The sequence below is a fragment of the Jaculus jaculus genome, chromosome 4 (genome assembly GCF_020740685.1).
Source record: "Jaculus jaculus isolate mJacJac1 chromosome 4, mJacJac1.mat.Y.cur, whole genome shotgun sequence".
Classification (NCBI taxonomy): Eukaryota; Metazoa; Chordata; class Mammalia; order Rodentia; family Dipodidae; genus Jaculus; species Jaculus jaculus.
Genome location: NC_059105.1, coordinates 41,435,807 through 41,457,494, shown reverse-complemented (window position 1 = coordinate 41,457,494; position 21,688 = coordinate 41,435,807). Strand labels below are relative to the sequence as shown.

The 21,688-nt window shown below is 38.0% G+C and overlaps 1 long non-coding RNA gene across 1 annotated transcript in view; it reads right to left on the bottom strand.

Moving 5' to 3' along the window:
- Positions 1-306: 306 nt before the first annotated feature.
- The window catches only part of LOC123460280, a 38,481-nt gene continuing 17,099 nt past the window's right edge, over positions 307-21,688 (bottom strand). The window contains exon 4 of the long non-coding RNA XR_006636865.1: positions 307-362. This is a non-coding gene — a long non-coding RNA (uncharacterized LOC123460280). The remainder of the gene's footprint in view (positions 363-21,688) is intronic.

Here is a 21,688-nt window from a genome sequence, read left to right as displayed (position 1 = left end):
TATATGGATCATGCATTGTGGAGTTAGCCCACAGTTATGGGTAGGAGAAATCTCTTTGCGTATCATGACCCAAAGTGTGGCTCTGACATGCTTTCTGCCCCCTCTTCTGCAAAATTTCCCTGAGCCATGTTGGGTTCATTTTTGGTCTGCTTCAGTGATGAGGTGTTGGGAGCCTCTTTGTCTCCGGATATCTGATTTGGTAGGAATTGATTGTTCTCTGTGTCAATCTCCTTCACCCTTGTGCTGGTACCCACTTCACCAAGAAAACAGTGCTCTTGCTTGTTTCACCAATTATTCTTAGTTTCAGCTGGAGTCCTTTTGAGGTATGATGGGATGGTTCTCTCCTTAGGATCTGTGTCTATCTGAAAAAGAGAAGCAGAATCTCAAAGGGAGAACAAAGTTAACACAAAACAAATGGGATAACCTTTAATTGTTTAGAGAAAATTTAATAGGTGTAGGCCCTCTTGTAACCCCTGATTGGTGGTAGCTTAATAATGGAGAGTGGGCTCATGTTTGGATTTGCTTCTAACTTGTTTCCCAGCTCCAGCTATTGGTTCCATTCCACCGAGCTGGTATGGGGACTGACTCTCTTCCAGCTTCCAGCTATGTCATGCCATTTTACATGTCAACCATGTATGTTGTCTTCAGCAGTAGGGTATTACCACTAACCTTTGGTGGGTCATCAAGTACTCTGAGAGAAATCTGTCTTTCTTTTAGGAAACCTTGTAGGTTTCTCTAATCAAAAGCTCATTGTGGATGATAGCCACTTGCTGGTAACAGGAGCTACAGGTCAGTGCCCACTAAGAGAAGGAAGAAAAAGATAACTAATATAAAAGAAAGAGTTAGAGAGGAGAGAGAGAGAGATTGTAGAAGATTTAAGGTCAGTCTTCATCATACCCTCTCCAGTGCCTTGTGACTCAGGTGTTCCCTCTAAGGGCCCGGTGAGTGTTCAGCCATTTGATCTGCATTTTAGGATGTAGAATATTATGGTACCATTGCAGTTTGGGTCCATATTTGTGTCCCCCACCCCCTCCCTTGCCCTCCCCTCCCTTCTCTCCTCTCCCTCCCCACCCACACTATTGTCTGGTCCTCGAGATGCTTGGTGTGCATGTCGGCATCTTGGGTAGAATCAGGTTAGGAGCTGTAGATGAGTGAGACTATATAGTAATTATCTTTCTGTGATTGGGTAAGTTCACTGAGAATGATCTATTCCAGGTTCAACCATGTTTCTTCACAGAGTTAGAAAAAAATGATCTCAAAGTTCATATGGAAAGGCAGAAGGTCTCAGATATCCAAGCATGTCCTCAGTGAAAGAAATACCTCTGGAGGCATCACCATACCTGATCTAAAGCTATATTATAAAGCCATAGTAATAAAACTGGCATAAAAATAGGAATATAGACCAGTGGAATAGAATTGAGGACATGGACTTTGGGTCAAGCATGAACACAATTAATTTTATTAGGACTCAAACCTTGAGCCACATTCAATGTATGAATGGTAAGAATATGTCCAACACATCTGCTGCTTCTGAAGTACAATGGCTTTCTTGGTGAAAGAACCTTGTGTTTGAGCTATGACACACTACCTTTGATTAATGGCTCTTAGTAGAACACCATCCTTACTTGCAAGGATGGACCAATGAACTAATGTAATTCAGATCACAATTTCAGCAAAGATTTGGGAAAAAATTGGTTCATAAATACATAGAGATTATCACTTCCAGTGGGGTAAAAGCATTTGATGGTAATAGTAAAATATGTGTTTCAAGCAAAAAAAAAAGTTTTAGAAAGCCTATGATATGCCAGTATGAGCTTGAGAGCTTTCATAGACTTTTCTATTGAGATCAGAGGTAATACTAACCAATATGATTTTTTAAAGGTTTATTTATATATTTGATAGAAAGAGAGAGCATGGGCATTCCAGGGCTTCTAGCCACTGCAAACAAACTCCAGACACATAAGTCACCTTGGACATCTGGTTCATATGAGTACTGGGGAATCAAACCTGGGTCTTTAGGCTTTTTAGACAAACTCCTTAATGGCTGAGCCATCTCTCCAGCTCCTGGGTTTTAAAATATATTGTGATGCACATCAGCATTAAGGACCTGCATTGATATCTTACATACCCAGCAAGCATCTCATGGCCTAGACACTAGGATGGATGAGGAGGGAGGGGAGGGCATTGAAGGGGTGGGAAACACAAATCTAGGCCCAAATGGCAATGGTACCATAAAATTCTACTTCCTAAAAGGCAGACCAAATGGCTGAACCTTCACCAGGCCCTTACAGGGAACACTGAACCACAAGACACTGGAGAGGGTAGGATACGGCTAACCTTAATCTTCTACATCTTCCTTCTCTCCCTCTCCCTCCCTCTCTCTCTCTCTCTTCTCTCTAACTCTTGTATATTAATTATCTTTTTCCTCATTTCCTTAGTGGGCACTGACCTGTAACTCCCAGTACCAGCATGGGGCTATCATCCACAATGAGCCTTTTTTTTTTTTCAATGAAAATAAGCTTTATTACATCAAGTAATAAATACATACAAAGATGCAAACAATTTTAGTCACTTTTCTTCCAGATGTTTTGATCAACTTACAATAAACATAGAACTGAAATCTACAGTCTTAGTATGAAAATGTTCAGGGTGCATGTTAGGTTTGGTAGATTGCTCTTACTTCGTATTTATAACGTGTTCATCTTTAAGATTGACTTCAGAGCACTCAGTCATGCAAACGCTTAAGCAAAGCTCTGTTGAGCAGGATCTGCGGTGTGGCAAGTGAGCCAGCTAGGAGTGAAGCGCTGTCATTGTGCACTAGGAGTCCTCAGAGTCAGACAAGCTTATGAAAAGGAGCAGACCAATTCAGGTGATGCAAATGTGCTCAAAAGAAGGTTAAAGGGAGACACTGGCTTTAGCACAGTTTGCTGTAAAGTAATGTCACATGCATCTTTAGTTCAATGCTAAAAATAATAAAATTAAAAAATTCGTAATAGCTAAAAGCTGGAATCAACCCAGATGTCCATCATTAGAAGAATGGATAACAAAGATGTGGTATATCTACACAATGGAATTCTATACAGCAGTAAGAAAAAACGACATAAAGAAATTTGAGGAAAAATGGTTGAACCTGGAACAGATCATTCTCAGCGAACTTACCCAATCACAGAAAAAAAATCGACACATAGTCTCACTCATCTGCAACACCTAACCTGAATTTGCCCAAGATGCCTTACATACCCAGCAAGCACCTCATGGACTAGACAATAAGATGGATGGGTGGGCGGGGAGGGAATCAAAGGGTGGAAAATAGTAATCCGGACCCAAACGGCAATGGTACCATAAAATTCTACTTCCTAAAAGACAGACCAAATGACTGAACCTTCACTAGTCCCTTACAGGAAACACCTGAACCACAAGACACTGGAGAGGGTAGGATCAAGACTGACCTAAATCTCCTACATCTTCCTTCCCTCCCTCTCCCCCTCTCTCCTCTATCTCTCTCCTCTCTAACTCTGGTATATTAGTTATCTTTTTCCTCAATTTCTTAGTGGACACTGACCTGTAACCCCCACTTCCAGCTTGGGCCTACAATCCACAATGAGCTTTTGATCAGAGAAACCTACAGGGTTTCCCAAAACAATGACAGACTTCTGTCAGAGTACTTGATGACCCACCAAAGGCCAGTGGTAAGACCCTATTGCTGAAGACTCCATACGCAGCTGGCACGTAAAATGGAATGACATGGCTGGAAGCCAGGAGAGAGTCAGTCCCCAGACAGTCAGCGTGTCTAGTGCCAGAAGGCGCTACATAGGCGACTGGGGGAAGTGACCAAGATCTGTCCAAGCAACACATTGTTTAACCTAAGTAGCAACAATTAACTGGATGTGATACCCACACAAGTGCAATAGTGGTACACAGCCATGGTGAGGAATCAATTGCTCTTGATTTGGCTAACTGATCCACTCAGTGGTACTAGACCCTTAGCTGGAGCTGGGAAACAAGTCAGAACCATACCCAAACACAAGCCCACTCTACAATATCAAGCTACCATCAATCACGGGGTATAAGAGGGCCTACACCTATCAAACTGTCTATCAAAAAAGTAAGTGTTATCTCAATTTTCAGGGTGCTAACTTACTCTCCGTTGGAGAATCTGCTTCTCTTTTCCAGATAGATGCAGATCCTAAGAAGAGAGCTGCCCCAACATACCTCAGAAGGGGCCCAACTGAAACTAAGGACAACTGGCGAAATAAGCAAGGGTGATGTTTTCCTGTGAACTGGATACCAGCACAAAGGGGAAGGAGATCAATGCAGAGAAAAATCAACTCCTACCAAATCAGAGAGCCAGAGCCTCAGAGGCCCCCAACACCTCAGCACTGAAGCAGACCAAAAATGAACCCAACATGGCTCAGGGAAATCTTGCGGAAGAGGGGGCGGAAAGAATGTCAGAGTTACATGTTGGGTCATGATTTTCAGAGACATTTATCATACTAATAACTGGGGGCTAACTCCACAATGCACGACCCATTTTCAATAATAAGGAGGGTCTAATGGGAGGGGGTAGATCACAGATGAGCCTAAATAATGGTACCAAACTGCCTGTATTTACTGAAAAGAAAACTAATAAATTAAATTTAAAAAAAAAAACAACAACAAAAAAAAAAAAAACAAAAAAAAAACTTGGGTCATCCTAACGACTTAAAATGCAAATTTTACTGCAAAATCTTTTCCCAATCTTTGAGGGTGTAGGTATAGAGCTTAGTGAACCATGGCAGAAAAAAAACTAAACTGTTACCATTTTGAAAACAAAGAGTTTTGTCTCAACAGGAGAGATGAACTGTAACCTCCCATCTTGTAGAAAGACAGGACCTTCAGATCTAAAGAGACTAGGATCTGGCATTGCGTTCTGTTTCAGCCAAACACTCCCGAACCAGCCCTCGGGCGTGGATGATGCCTCGTTTGAGCTGCTCCATATGCTCCCTGCATATGCATATACACATATATGCATATGTGGGTCTGATCTCCTTTCCCAGTTCTTCAATGATGGCTAGCAGCTCTCGAGTGGACGCTTCCGCGGCCTTAAGGGCGGCGGCGGGCATGTGCGCGGTCAACTTCGGCTTGTAAGACATCCCCTGAGCGGCAGGCAAGCCGGGCGCAGACGGGCCAGGCCGCGAGGGCGGCGGCGGCGAGGACGGGCGGCGGCCGCACCGGCAAATGTGGCTGTCCCTCACCCTGACACCAACGCAGTATATCACCCATACATCCGGCGAGCAGGCGGGCGCTTGGCGCAGGGGCGGCCGCAAAATTTGAGCCAAGCCTGCGCGGCCCCACAATGAGCTTTTGATCAGAGAGACCTACAAGGTTTCCTAAAAGACAGACAGATTTCTGTCACAGGGCTTGATGACCCACCAAAGGTTAGTGGTAAGACCCTACTGTTGAAGACACCATATGCAGCTGACACGTAAAATGGAATGGCATGTCTGGAAGCTGGAAGAGTCAGTCCCCAGAAAGTCAGTGCATCCAGTGCCAGAAGGTGCTATATGGGCGACTGGGGGAAAATGACCAATATCTGTCCAAGAACCTCATGGTCTAACCTACTGAGCAGCAAATAACCTGTTGTGATGCCCACACAAGTGCGATAGTGGCGCACAGCCATGGTGGGGAACCAACTGCTCTTGATTTGGCTAACTGATCCCCTCAGTGGTATGGGACCCATAGCTGGAGCTGGGAAACAAGTCAGAACCATATCCAAACATAAGCCCACTCTCCAATATCAAGCTACCATCAATCATGGACTACAAGAGGGCCTACACCTATTAAATTCTCTATTAAAAAGTAAGGGTTATCTCATTTGTCCTGGTGCTAACTTACTCTCTGTTGGAGATCTGCTTCTCTTTTTCAGATAGATGTAGATCTTAAGGAGAGAGTCACCCCATCATACCTCAAAAGGGCCTGGGCTGAAACTAAGAAAAATTGGCAAAACAAGCAAGGATGCTGATTTCCTGATGAATGGGATGCCAGCACAAGGGTGAAGGAGAAAAACACAGAGAAAAATCAACTCCTACCACATCAGAGAGCCAGAGCCTCAGAGGCCCCCAACACCTCATCACTGAAGCAGACCAAAAATAAACCCAACATGGCTCAGGGAAATTTTGTGGAAGAGGGGTCGGAAAGAATGTCAGAACCACATGTTGGGTCATGATATGCAGAGACATTTATCTTACCCATAACTGTGGGCTAACTCCACAATGCATGACCCATATACCTCAACAAGAAGGGGCCAAATGGGGAAGGGGTACGTCACGGATGAGCCTAATAATGGTACCAAACTGACTGTATTTGCTGAATACAAAACTAATTAATTAAAAAAAGTAAAACAGTAAAAAGTAAAGGAATGTTTTCCAAATGACCAGTGCATGGCGGTACAGAAACATACTTGGGTAAAACCCCACTTTATGAGCCATTGAAGTTTAATCTAAAAGAATTCAAAAGACATTAATAATGGTTTCAATAACACATGGCCTCTATCCCTAACTAACAATGATTTGTCCAATTTTGCCATGGTAGAAAATCAGAATATCCAAAACTATTGGGGAAAAAAAAAGCCATTAATATATTTCTCCCTATTGCAGCTATGTAACTGAATGGGTTTATTCAACTAAAACTATACCATGTCACAGTTTGAATGTACAAGTGGAATTCAGAAACTGGTGACTTATATTAAGTCGGGCAGTAAGGACACACTGGCAAAATTATCTCTTTTTTGCTATGTACAGTATGTGATGTGTTTATGTGTGCATGTATTTACAGGTATGTGTGCATGCACACAGAAGAAGGCAAGAAAAGGGCATCAGATGTAATCTATCAGCCTCCCACCTTGTTTCCCTAGAGCAGTGTCTCTGCACAAGGACTTCACTGTTTCTCAGTTAGACTGCTGGACCAGTGAGTTCCAGTGATCCTCCTGACTACGGTCTTGTCAGCACTGGGGTTATAAGGCACGCTTTTTCTATTTTTTTTTTTTTCTAACATGGGTGCTAGGAATTGAACTCAAGCCTTCATGTTTAGGAAGCAAGTTCTCTTTCTCACTGAGTCATTTCCCAAACCTGGGACTTGCAAAATGATTTATCGAAAATTGATATTATTATTGCTGGGACAAGACATTTAAACAGAAGGAAAAAAGTTTTAATTCACTTTGCAGTTTTGAGTGTTTTCATCTTGGCAGGAAAGACATGACATGCTACAACAGGAAGCCAGTACCACACAAATCAGTGGAGTTAGGAAGTAGAATGAACAGGACATGAGGTACTGCTATCAGACCTTAATGCCTAACCCCAGTGACATACTTCCTCAAGTAAGGCTTCACCTCCTAAGGATCCCATAACCTTTCTAAACAGCTCCACTAGCTGATGATCAGTTGTTTAAATGTCTATGGTATATGCGGTAGCATTTTGCATTCAAGTCACCACCACATTTCTCCCTTGATCCCCATAGACACATTTTTAATAATTTTTATTTATTTACTTATTTATTTATTTAAGAGAGAGAGAGAGAGGTAGTGAGAGAGAAGGGAGAGAATGGGCATGCCAGGGCCTGTAGTCACTGCAAACAAACTCCAGATACATGCAACACCATGTGCATCTGACTTATATGGGTCCTGGGGAGTCAAATCTGGGTTCTTTGGGTTTTGCAGGCAAGCATCTTAACCACTTCTCCACTTCTCCATCTCCATAGAATCATTCTCAAATGAATGAATAAATAGTTTTAATTTTATTCATTTTAATTTCAAATACAGGAAATTCTGCATTTAAACATAAGTTAGATAAAATTCAAAACCAATTCAATACTTATAAGAGTGTTAAGGGGTCTTGAGAATAAAAAAGTTAAGAGGCATGAAAGGAAAAGTGAAAAGTGTTAGTTGGAGGGAATGGAAGGGGAGAGAGCAATGCATTGTATACATGTATGGATATGTCAAAAATAAGAAAAGTTCCTTTAAAAATAAGAACCTTGAGAGGCTTCATGGATCTTGTATTAAAGCAGAGATTAGCTGAGGTTTCAGTCATAATACCCTTGGCCTCCTACACTAAGCTGAGTCTCTGGGAAGACACCTCCTTATCTCAGAAAAGTAGGTGAGGAAAAAAATGCTGCCTAAAATTACAAATATAAGTTATGTTCCTTGATATCTTATGCCCCCTCAAGCAGGTTCTTGAAAATGTAGTTGCAAATTTAACTTTTACATACTAAATTGTATTTTGATGTTCTGAGATGTAGTACCTTTTGTAAAGAAAGCACACACCTATTTATAGAATATTTTCATATTCCCCTTTCCTCAAAAGTTATTTTCTTAAACAATCCAGTGTTTTATGGAAATAGTGGTTTATCAATAAGAACTGACTGTCGTGTACAATCAAAAGATTCAAAAAGACTTTCATATGATGGGCATGATGGGTGTAGAAATATTCAATATGATTAATTTAAAACTCAATGAACACTTCCCAGAAGCATGTACAATCACGGGGCTACAAATGCAATTTCTTCTTAAAACACTTCCCTATTCTTCTTTCCACTCCCTTATTTCTTCCTCATTCTCATTGTTACCCATATGCACATCTAAATGTGATTCCAATTTCCCTCCTCTCCTTGCATTCTTCCAGAAATCCATAATGAACCTGGCACCTGAGTCTGTCCATCATTCTTTATTTTTAAATTTTACTTAACTCTCTGTTCTTAACATAGTACTTTGTTCATTTAGTAAAAGCACATTGTGCCAATGCTAGAGATAATACCATATAGAAGAGACTAGGGATTCAGAGAGAAAAGAAAACACATCCCTACCCTTAACGAACTCTCAGGTATTTGGGAGGAGAAAAGACAATGATAACCCGTGGGTTTTGTCTTTTTCTTCCTCATCTTCATTTTGAACTACTTTGTAATGCATGGCTATATGTTATTGCATTTTTTTTCTTTTTACTTTCTTTTCTTTTCTTTATCAAGGTAGGGTCTCACTCTAGCCCAGACTGACCTGGAATTCACTATGTAGTCTCAGGGTAGCCTCAAATTCATGGCTATCATCCTACCTCTGCCTCCTCAGTACTGGAATTAAAGGTATGTGCCAACACACCAAGTTATGTTACTTCATTTGTAAATAAAGTAAATGGAAAACCAGAACAGAATAAGTAAAAACCAAACATTGTGAGCTGAAAATATGAGACACTGAGCTATCACCTAAAGGCTGTATGTCCAAAATCACATCACAGGGCTAAGCCCGGTTATACACTGTGCTTGAACACATCTAGATCAAAGCAGTGTAAGCTTATTTATTGTCATCTGGGAACATGCCTCATGGAGTTCCCTTAGAATCTGTGAAATTGAATGGATCCAGTTCAAAACCATGGTCTGTGCCAGTAAGTCTCATTGGAGATCTGGCAGCGTAGATAAAACCTCAAGAACCTGGGATTTACAAAGCCTTAATTCCAGACTTTTCAAGGTCAACTCAATCCTTGCAAACATCACACAATAACTTTGAATAATGTGATGTTTGGAAAGTGTCTCCTGACAAGGTCCAAAGAACCCAGAAGACAATGGGGACAGTGACTACACATTTTGCCTTTAGAGTCATTTTGTGGTTGGCTGGTCACGCAAAGAGGGTAAGTGAATCAGTGGGCCTCTTCCTACTTTACTGGAAACGCCTCCTGAGGTCCAGCACTAGAGCCTGGGATCCCAACAAGCCTCCTCGTCCTTCTTTATCCTTTGGCTCCATATGAAATACTAAGAGGGTGAAATATGCACTACAGTACATTGTCATCCCCAAAGCAATGATTCCTTTCCATGGAGCAGGATTTAATTAGGCAGTACAGGAATTTTACTCCAGTCTTGCCCATGTAAAAAGTGAATGACAGAAAAGTTAATAATAATGATCACACAGTTGGAAAGTCCTACCCCATTATCCCAAAGCCTATAGTACTGTGTACTTTTGAAAGCAGCATAAGAAAAAAAAAAATAGAAGCATAAGAAGAAATACCAATTCAGAATGGCAAATAGTGTGAAATATTTTTAAATTATTTTTGTTTCATGAATGAACATTGCCAATTGAGGATATTTTGTTCAAATTACTGTGGTATTATAAAATCTAGATGTATTTATGTACCTGTGTATCTGTGTGTGCATATTATAATTCTCTATGTATAGCATTCACTAGTAATTGTCACGCATGTAAAGTTACATGAGGCATTTGGTGTCAAGTAAGTTTATGCAACTACACTGAATTTATTGCCAGCAATGTTTCCTAGCCTTAGAAAATAATGAAAATAGGGGTTGGGAAGATGGCTCAGATGTTAAAGGTGCTTGCTTACAAAGCCAGCTGGCCCAAGTTTGTTTTCCCCATATCCATGTAAAGCCAGGTGCATAAAGTGGTGCATGCAACTGGCATCTGTTTGCAGTGCCAGGAGGTCCTGGTGTGTCCATATTCTCATATTTTCTCTCTCTTATAAATAATGAAAAAATGTAAAGATAATGGAAATTAATCACTATTGGTCTAGTCTCATAGTGGTCGTGCTCTCCTAATCATGCAACCCAATCTTAAGAGGGCTTCTGAAAAATGCTCTCCCCTATAAAAATTGTGAATGTTTTTGATCCCACCATATGAGGATATGATATCTGGAGAGGTGACAGTCATTTTGAAAAAAAATTAAGTGACAATACTGAAAAAAAAAAAAACAAGCAATACTGATAGCAGAGGGAAAAAATGGGAAAAGCTGGGGTGTCTTGATGGCTTGAGGAACTCACAAAACTACGAGCTTGCACCTGTTTTAATGTGTAACATTTATCTTGGTGAGACTACTAGCAACATATTAATGTTAGACTGTTTGTGAATGTAAAACCCTGAACCGACTATTCTCCATAAACCCGTACTGGTAAGCGTCCTCCTCCCGTAACATTCCCATAGTATCTGATGCCAGGCCAGTGTTCTGTGAGATAATGTCTCATGGAGCCACCACACAGGTCCTATATCTGCTTCTTTTCAACAGCAGCATGAATTCACCCACAAAAACAACCCCACTGCACCAAGAACCTCCAAATGCATTGACATAGGGGAGTAAGGATCATTTAAAGATAAGCAGTTGAGTGAAAGCTGAGTAACTTCTGCTTCATGATTGAATATACAATAGAGATAAGTGATGAGGCACTCCAGAGGCGCACAGAATCATGCTCATTTCATGACACCTTTCTTCTCACGATCTCAGAACGGTTATGTGAAGAACGCTCACGTTCACACTACACTTAGGTACTATGTGTGTGAGCAAGGAAAAGAGAAGCCCTCTGACGGCACAGCACTGCACTCACTCTGTGTGGTGTGTGGGTGTACCTAAACAGATGCCTATTTATACTCAATCACATATGGAAGCTATATATGAATTAGGTATCTATAATACAGATATTTTAAATATTTGTTTACCACCAACTGTTTAACTGGGGTTTCCATGAATAGAATAAAAGATGTATTGCTAAATATACAATGTAGTGATGCTTAGGATCTGGTATAGTTTACTATGGTTTCTTTTTATGGACTAAACAGAGAAAAAAGCCCACCAAATTTCTTAAATAATAACATTAATGACAATTATTAATTTTATAATTTTTACTTCTTCATACTTCCTGTGAGACAACATGGTCAATACACATTATATATTGTTTTTAAGACAGAAGGAGAGGAAATTATCTAGGGAAAGCATGGAATGTCAAACTTAAGGCAAATTATCATAATAGGAAATTATTATCTATTTTTTTAGAAAATATTTGTATGTTTGTGTTATGTCCAGCAAAAGTGTAAATATTGTAAACAAATATAAATACATCAGAGATAACACTAAACTACTGAGTTGAGGAGGAAGGGTCTGCCAGGAATAGGCACGTATATTTTTAAGCATACTGCTTCAAAAAGCAGGATGTCAAGATGTTGCATCTTTAATTTTCCTGTTAATTATGGATTGAGCATTGTCGTGAATCTTGTCCTCAAAACCGAGCTCAGAAAATAAGAGCAGATGCTCATCCCCAGGTTTGGCTCATGTGGGAATTGAATGGAACATATTGGTTTATAATTAATGTAATTTGTTGGATTATCTTTTGTGGAAGAGCGAAGGTAAACAACCTTGCAGCATTGTGGTAATATCTTTGGAGCTTGGAGATTCTATAGTCATAAAGGAGAAAAAAAAAAATGAACGAACAAGGAGAAAGAAAAGACTCTTGCTGCCAGATTACAGAGAATTTGGAGACGTTTGTCACATTCAAATGTACTTTAATTAATTCAAAGAAAAAAAATTAGGTGAGAGATCCTAAGGAAATGATAAATGGTGTGTAAAGTAGCAACCATTGGCTCCTCAATGGATAGTTTCGACAAGCAGAGTTCTCTTTTCTATCTGGTTTACGTTTGTTCTGAAATAAATGGGCATATAGGAAAAAAAAACAAAACAAAACATTTCCCTCAAAATAGGAAATTGGGCACAATATGAAACTCATTGATGTGGAGATTTACCTTTTCCAAGTCACTTTGTTATTAGTGAGAAATTCAGAGTCATTTTGCAAGAAAGAGTCTTTTCTCTCTTTCCCATGCTTCCATAAGTAGAGATGTTATCTTCATTTTGAATGAACTCATTTGTAAAAAAAAGAAATAAATCTTCCTACATGTAACTTGAGTCATGATAAGTGGTTTTTGGGTAACCCTTTCCAGCCAGAAAACAATCCCTCTGCTTCACGTTATGAAGGGTAAGTATATATAGCTTCAACTTTTTGACAGTATCCACTTATTAATTTTGATATTTTATATACTAATGTCATTTTATAAATTGAGTTAGCCAGGCATGGTGGCACACACCTTTAATCCTAGCACTTGGGAGGCAGAGGTAGGAGGACAGTGGTGAGTTCAAGGTCACCCTGAAACTACAAAGTGAATTCCAGGTCAGCCTGGGCTAGAGTGAGACCCTCCCTCAAATAAAATAAAATAAAATAAAATAATAGAAAAAATAAAAATTGAGTTAATTAGCTTTGAAAATAGTTTAAGTTTGAAACTTTTTGTCAAGTTCCTATGAGTAAAAAAAGAAAGCATGAATGCTGTGTGAAAGCATTTTCAGGTAATTTACCATCATGCCAGTGTCTGGCAGTTTATTGCACTATCAAAGGATTTTTTTTTTTAAATAATGGAAGAATCGTTTCTCATGTGACCCCAGAAATCTCTAGAATGAGGGTAATTTTTTTTAAACAAATTACTATGTGTGCTTGTTATTCTAATTTTAAAGTGTAGTTCTATTTCTGGAAATCCAGAGAAGCCAGAAAGGTGACCTGGAAGTCAATGCTGCATTTTTTTTTTTACATGATCCTGGATTCTGGGCCACTTGTGATGAGTGAGGCAGTACAAACAGAGGGCTTGTGTTAGTTTCTTCTCAGAGATCTGCCATTCATCCAGACCTGAGTGGTAGTTAATGCTGACAGGTATATGAGGGAACTTGAGAACTACTGGATATGGTACCTGATTTGTAGTTAGAAAGATGCAGTGAGCCAGACCTAATCAAATAAAGCACAGAATTAAATACCAAGGCCTGGGCATAACCTTTACCAAACACTAGTTGTTAAAGTAGAAGTTTTAAGGGAAGAATCATCCAGGAAGATGTGATGGAGATCAAGGACAGGTGACTTGCCTCAGGTAAGTACTAGGTGGACAGATGAGTATATTTAAGCCAGCAGAGAGAAAGAGATAGAATAGAGTATATCAAGTCTGTCAGGGGAGGGGATCATCACTTCAGAGTCTCTGAGATTGGGAAAATGTGAAGGGATGTCTATAGAAGTAGAAGAAAGAGGGTGAAGTGAAGATACAAATCAATGAGTGGTAACCTTGACTTTTTTTTTTTTTTAATTTTAAGAATAAAGTGAGGTCAGCAGCTGAGCAAAGGAACAAGGAGGGAAGTGCTAAAGGCTGTAGGAGAAACAAATTCTATTGCAGCAGAAAATTCTCCTTCCATGGGTTCACCTACATGAAACAAACTTCTTATAAGGTATCTTGCTTCATGATCAAATAATGCAATCATTATCTGGCTCTTATAAATTCCCCAAAATATCAGGATTATCTGGGGGCTTGAAATGAAAAGGCCTTCAGACAGGAAAAGAAATGAAAGAAAGCAAGAAAACAAGGAAGGAAGGAAGGAAAGAAGGAAGGAAGGAAGGAAGGAAGGAAGGAAGGAAGGAAGGAAGGAAGGAAGGAAGAAAGGGAGAAAAGAAAGAAAGGAAGGAAAAGAAAAAAGAAAAAAAAATGGACAGATTGACCAATATAGAAATTCTGGCCCTTTTCCAAAACTACAGCATGTCATTGGCAAAACTTGGAAGCATGAGCCAGATCTCAATTCAATTCTATTTCTGCTACCTTCTACAGTTTCTCATAGAATGTAGGTATTTTTGTCTATGTTAAAACAAAGAGCTATTTTGAAACATTCTATTATTTTTAAAGTGTAGTGAGAAGAATCTCTAGTACCTAGTTTACAGAAGCTTGACTGGCTTCTTTATTTGTTGGAGGGAATAAATAATTTCACTCTAAGAACTAAAATCTTTACCAGATGGTTATTTGCAATTGTAAATAATAAAGATCTCTGAACCCCTCATCCCTTCAGACATGTGTTCATTTAAAAAATCTGGTGCATGCTACTCACCCTGTACTATTTAATAGAGGACTACATCACAGATTATAGAAGGCAGAAGGTAAGCAGTGTCCAGCCAAGGGTGTATAGTGTCCTGCTCAGGTTTTTAAAATCTTTTCCCCTATGTATCTCTACATAGCCAGGAACCCCATGTAGTTCCCATATTCTCAAGTCTTTCATATTCTACACATACATCACTGCCATGTTCCAAGGGACTGGGACTAGACATTGTAAGGATTCTTTGAGCAGATTATACTTCATTTTTATTCCATGTAGGACACCAAACCCTATATACTATTTATATGGAATATTAAATACTTGACTTTCCTTAATGCATCCATACAAGCATAAACAATGAACAACAATAAAACAGTATGAACAATGTTGGGGGAAAATAAAAATTTGGGGGGAACTATTTGGAGATTTATCAAAAAACAATGTATCAAGTGGACTTCCAAAAACTTGCATAAATAAAGAATCAAGCTATCAAGAGCAAAAAACAAAGGACTAAGGGCATTAGGAAGCAATTAAGAAAGAAAGGCTATCATGAATCCAAATATGAAGACATGGTCACATTTACAGATAATGAAAGAATACACTCCTCAGTGTCAGTGAAATACTGACTTCTAGTAAACATGAAGAAAACCACACTTTGATTCATTGCTTGTAGAAACTTTAACTTACTAAGCCTTATAGTAGAATATTTGTCAATATATATATATATATATATATATATATATATATATATACACACATACATACATACATACATACATACACACACACACATATCTCAAAGGTGTGAATATTGTTTGTTATTTCTCATTTAGGAATACTTCAAACAAGCAATGACTTACACACACACACACAGAGAGAGAGAGAGAAAGAGAGAGAGAGAGAGAGAGAGAGGGGGGGGGGGGAGAGAATAGGCACAAAATGAGTTTATCCCAGTGAAATTTAAAGCATAAAGGAAGTGTCTAATTATCTATGGGGATAAATTGGTTATGGATGAGCCTAATAATGGTATCAAACTGCCTGTATTTGCTGAATAGAAAACTAATAAAAAATTAATAAAAAAAGAAAATTGAGCACAGTTATATGATGGAGTTACCTATATCCCTTTAACAAGATGATATACATGCATATTTCATTAACATGGAAGCTCTTTAGATATCTTTAAAGTGCATCAAGAATATTTGTTACATTCATTACATCAAAGTATCATGTTGGATGCCATTTATCTAACTACACACATATATACACATATATGTATATCCAATATACATATTGAATGTTCTTCACCTATAGATTTTAAATCATATGTCTATTTTAAAGAGAAGTTCAGAACAACATTTACAAAAAGTTGGCTGTGCTTTCTAAGACTAAAAGGTAGAACATGTCATGCTTAATATCTTTAGAATAATTTCTGTAGTGGTAAAACTTTTGATTGCCATCTTTGAATAAAGGCTGCAGTTATTTAAAAACAGAAAGAAATGAATATGTTACCAACCCCATTATTTTTGTAAACAAGTGCACAGATGAAATGCTTTGGTCGGGATCACTGAATCCATGTCCTTACTTGCAATACTTTCTTCACTATACTCCCAGAGCTTCAGTAAAGTACCCACAGAAAATAACTAATTTAAATAGCTATAGTTTGATGGCACAGTTTTCATTTCATTTTGTACTTCTTGTGCATTTTAGTACACAACTCTCCCTTCAAAAATGAAAAAGTAGAGCAAAGTTAATGGAACAAAGATGTGTTTGGAATAATGAAACTGCAAAATTAGTGAAGATCCCCTAAATTCTTCAAGATTTATGTGCACCATTTTAAGGAACTATTTTTAGGTCATATGAAGAATAATTTTCACAGACTCTTCAATGATCCTCACACAACAGCACTAGATTTTGTGACCTCAATGTTGGGCTGAATGTCCTAAGTGAAATACATTTTCAGTTCAGAGATCTGCTTTTCTAATGAGTCACAAGTGCAACTGCTATAGGAGTAGCCCCATTCCATATTCACAAGAACACTGTTCAAAGAGAATGAGAACCTTATTGAAAATTGACGAGTTTCTGATATGGGATGTTCAAATTTTCATATCCTTATAAATTAGGAAATACTAGAATGAAATGACCAGATGTTCAGCTTCCTTTCTGGAATTTCAAATGGATATGTGTGTGCATGCATGCACAGAAACTCTTCCTCTGAAGAATAGAGATTTCTCCCCAGAAAATGTGTGTTTTAATGCTGTCACTGACCTTCATTTATTATCTATAATGCTTACATTTCCATACTTGGCACTTTATGTCTTCTTTCATACAGGCTACACAGATTTCAGAATCATTCTGAAAGAAAGGAAACTTGTTTTCTCTCACTAGAATTTAGACTGACTTCCTAGAAAATGTTCAGTTAAAATCCATGAAACCTCAAAAGAGTTTTAAGATTGTTAATTTTTCCGTGTTTGTTCTCTAGAATCCAAAGGACTGACAAGTAGATGAGAGAAGAAATTGGTGGCTGAAGCTTTGCCTCAAGTATGTCAGTCCGTGTCAAACGTCAAATGTCAAACATATAAAATGACTTTGGTGTACTTCCTACCAGGAGCATCAGGAGAAAGAGAAAACTTCCCAGAAAGGAAACCACAGCTCAAAAAATAATTCTAACAGCTGATGGCAATGCACTCCTTTGAGGCTATTGGGAATCTACATGACTGTATTAGGAAATGTAGCTAAGTACCATTTTAATAACAAGCCTCCAATAATATTTTAGTTCATAGATTACATTAAAAAATTTAAAGTGCATATTATTAAGTAATAGTCAAGGCAAAATCCTCCTCCAGACCATTCTATAACAGTCATTGCTGCTTTATTTCCAGCCCTTTGCTGATTCACAACCAAACCTTTATTTGTCAAATTTTGTCAGAAAGCAAATGAAAAACAAACTGTCTTTTTGGCTGAGACAATGAATTCTTTGTAAGTAACATAATAAAAATAAACTCACCTTTCAATGACTTATACTCTACCATAATAGGGAAATGGACTATTTTCTTGTCATTCTCTTTAAAAATGTATCTCCTCTAAGAGGTAAAGCACATTATTTGTGTAATTATTTTATGTTTAAACTTTCTGTTCCACAAAGCTTCACTTCAAAAACAGAAGTTTAGTATAAACCAGCCTCTCTCCAAGGCTGGCTGATTTGAATAAAAACTATCTTCTCTGAATACTATCACAAACTAGTTTTTATAACTAAAAAATCACCCCTCACAATTGTTACTGTTTAAGTTAACACAGCAGATTTCCAGAGGTGATAATAATTAAGTTAAAATTTGTTCATGTATGAAAACTCTCAAAATATATAAAGGCAGAATCAAGATATTGTAGATGCATGCCTGATACTGAAAATCTATGGCTAGAAATGTCATAGGTTCAGAGAGGAAGCTATTAGTATTATTTAGCTAAATGGATATGTTGTACCCATTAAATTGTCTTCTATGTATTTTGTTTATGACAATAGATATGTTAATGTTGTCTCACCTTTGGTCAGAGAAGCTTCTATTTGTACTTGACTACTACTAGGAATACTCAAAACTCCTCAGCAGACTGCTGATTATAAGTGATTAAGAGTGTTTAATGCACAAGGAGACATTTGTATCATTCCTCTGAAGCCCAAGGAACATTTCATAAGAGGAAGCACAATGAATGTAAGAACCAGCTGGACATGGTGGTGCATGCCTTTAATCCCAGCACTCAGGAGGCAGAGGTAAGAGGATCGCCATGAGTTCAGGGATCCCTAAGACTACATAGTGAATTTCAGGTCAGCCTGGGCTAGAATGAAACCCTACCTTGAAAAACAAATCAACAACAACAAAAAAAAGAGAGTAATAACCAAAGGATGGAGAAGAGTGTTTTGGAACATCTATACATGAAGTGGCCTTGCATTTATGACCTCCTTATTATTAAAACTGTCACTAACCACACAAAGATCACATAATATTGGGCCCATCAACATTATATCACGGATGGTAAAAAAGGGGCCTACAAAAAGTCATTATATATATTCAGTCTTTTATATTCATAGATTCTATATCCATAGATTCAACCAACTTGGTTTTGTTTTTTCTGTTTTACAAGGTAGGGTCTCACTCTAACTCAGGCTGACCTGGAATTCACTATGTAGTCTCAGGGTAGCCTTGAACTCATGGTGATCCTCCTACCTCTGCCTCCCGAGTGCTGGGATTAAAGGCATGTACCACCATGCCTGGCAGATTCAACCAACTTGGAATCAAACCCTCCCCTCACTGAAACAAATTATATCTATACTGAGTATGTACATATTTTAACCCTTATCCTTATTCTTGAGATATATCTCAAAGCACACTAACATTGGTAGCAGACTTTTATTCCCCATTTCTTTTGCTTCATTATGTAGAAAATTAGGCCTCTCCTTGTGTCAATGCATTAATAAGTTTGAAAAGGGAAAGAACTGAGCTTAAGATATCACATAGTAGACACCATGAAGTATGTTGGTGGTAAGAACAGGGAATTTTAGAAGCAAGAAAAGGAAATATTGGGAGAAGCACATAGGGGGAAGAGCAGAAAAAGAAAAAAAAAATTTCAGGCACAGTGGCAAATGCCTTTAATCCAGCACTGTGGAGCAGAGATAGGAAGATTGCTGTGAGTTTGAGGCCAGCCTGAGACTATATAATACAGCTCAGTCTAGGATGGAACAAGACCTTACCTCAAAAAACATAAATAAAATAAATAATCAGGCTGAAGAAATAAAGGACAGAGGTTGAAATGATAAAATTGAGGAGGGACACTGTTCCATTGGTGCCTCTAGCCGACAGAGGAAGCTAGATCTCTGGTTATTGGATAAACTGTAAATTGAATTCACATACTGCTATTGGGGTTGCTTGACATAGTAAAGAATTTTTATTTGGGTGACACTAACAAGAGAAAGCATATAGGAAGTTCATTAACAATATGATGTGCACTTATAGAAAGAAATAGGATGTAACAGTGGAGAATTTAGACATCCATTCTGTCTAGCATCCCCTATTGGCAGAATGAACTAGAATTCATGGTTGAAATGTATTTATGGCTGGATGAGTCATTGCCCTTGAGTCACGAAACAATATGGAAGGTAGCCTAGAAGGGAAGAGAAAATAGCTGAAGAAATGGCATACAACTGTCTTAAGAATAGTTTCCCAGTTGGTCATTATTCTGTGATTTTTGAGATTTTTTTATTATAACCAGAAAATAAAGATGAAAAATCTCCCAATATCCTTTTTTTTTTTTAATTTCTTTTTTATTTATTTATTTGAGAGCGACAGACACAGAGAGAAAGACAGATAGAGGGAGAGAGAGAGAATGGGCACGCCAGGGCTTCCAGCCTCTGCAAACGAACTCCAGACGCGTGCGCCCCCTTGTGCATCTGGCTAACGTGGGACCTGGGGAATTGAGCCTCGAACCAGGGTCCTTAGGCTTCACAGGCAAGCGCTTAACCACTAAGCCATCTCTCCAGCCCCCAATATCCTTTTCTACTGTTGTAACCTCTTTTAAATTAGCCAGCTTACTGGGAAAAAAACAACAACAACTAGATTTATAAAAAGCAATTCCAATTAATTAAGAAAATGTTATGAAATTCTATTCCCTCTTAAATCCCCCTTTTCTACTTTTCTTTGACAAGTATCTATCATATATCTAATAAGGCAAAATTTATTCTAACTTGCTCAAATTATACCAAGTATGGAATAGATTTGAGCCACAAAGATTGCTTATATTGGTTATGATGGCACTAAAACACAGTTAGAGATAAGCTAAGAGTCTGGAGCCATATTTGAGTGCATTCATTTTTTTTTATGCCAATTCTCAATTATGTTTCTTTCAGCTTATTCCTAATTTTTAACAATAATGAAAGATATTTTATATTCAATTAAAAATCCTACAAATCTTCCCACTTAAGTAATTCATACACAACAATCATACCATAAATAAAAGTCTTTTCCTCTTTACTAACTACTGTCCCCTTAGGATGTAAACAAATTTGAAAAAAACTGTGGTGCTAAGAATAGGACCTAGACCTGTGTACATAATCGGCAACTAGCGTACAAATAAATTTAGTGTAAGAGAAAGAGAGAAATCAGTATGAAATTCTAAATTTAACTAATTTAGTTGCTCTAATTATGTTAGTATGTATAACTTTCCACTACATATGAATAGCTTAAGTTTAAGTTTAATATTAAGGCAACTTAAAGGGAACAACTTTAATTCTATACCAATCAAGAGAACAACTATAATTGATATTTTAATCACAAATGCTTTTTGGAACCACCATGGCAACATTTTCCAAGATGTATTTTAGAGATACTGTGAAAAATCTCAATGTAGTAGATGTACGTGGTGACCCCACACACACACAAAGTCACCAATATTTTCATTGTTGATCATAAAATAATCTAAGAAACAAATCTAACATTATTGTTTTAACATCTTGGGGAGAGGTATGATCTTCAAAATTTTAGGAATTTAAAAAAATATTTAAAGTTAAATACAAACCTGTATAAGCAACTACCTCAGAGCTTTCTATTATAATTAAATTTTTATAGTTATTTTATTTATTGCTGAATCAAAAGTGACAAAGAACTGTTTAGTATTGCCCAAAATTCTGCTGTTTAAGTCATTTCATGCTAGAAACATTGATGCTGCATACAATGGCCTCTTGCCTTTGTATGTCCTGGTGTGCACAGGCTGGAATTGGGCTCATAATTCTTTCTCCTGTGTTTATGCTGCTGAGACAGAAACATGAAATGTCTACACATGGTTAGGGCCTAAGTAGAAGGCTATTCATGACTTGATGTACCACTCTTTTGTCTGTGTCCCAAGAAGGTAGTTTCCCAAGAAGATGGTATCTTCTCTTCATTCTGAGATATACAAATGAAGAAGCCATTCATTATCTATATTAAGTGATATTTTATCCTGAAAGAATTCCTAAGATAGCTTGAGTA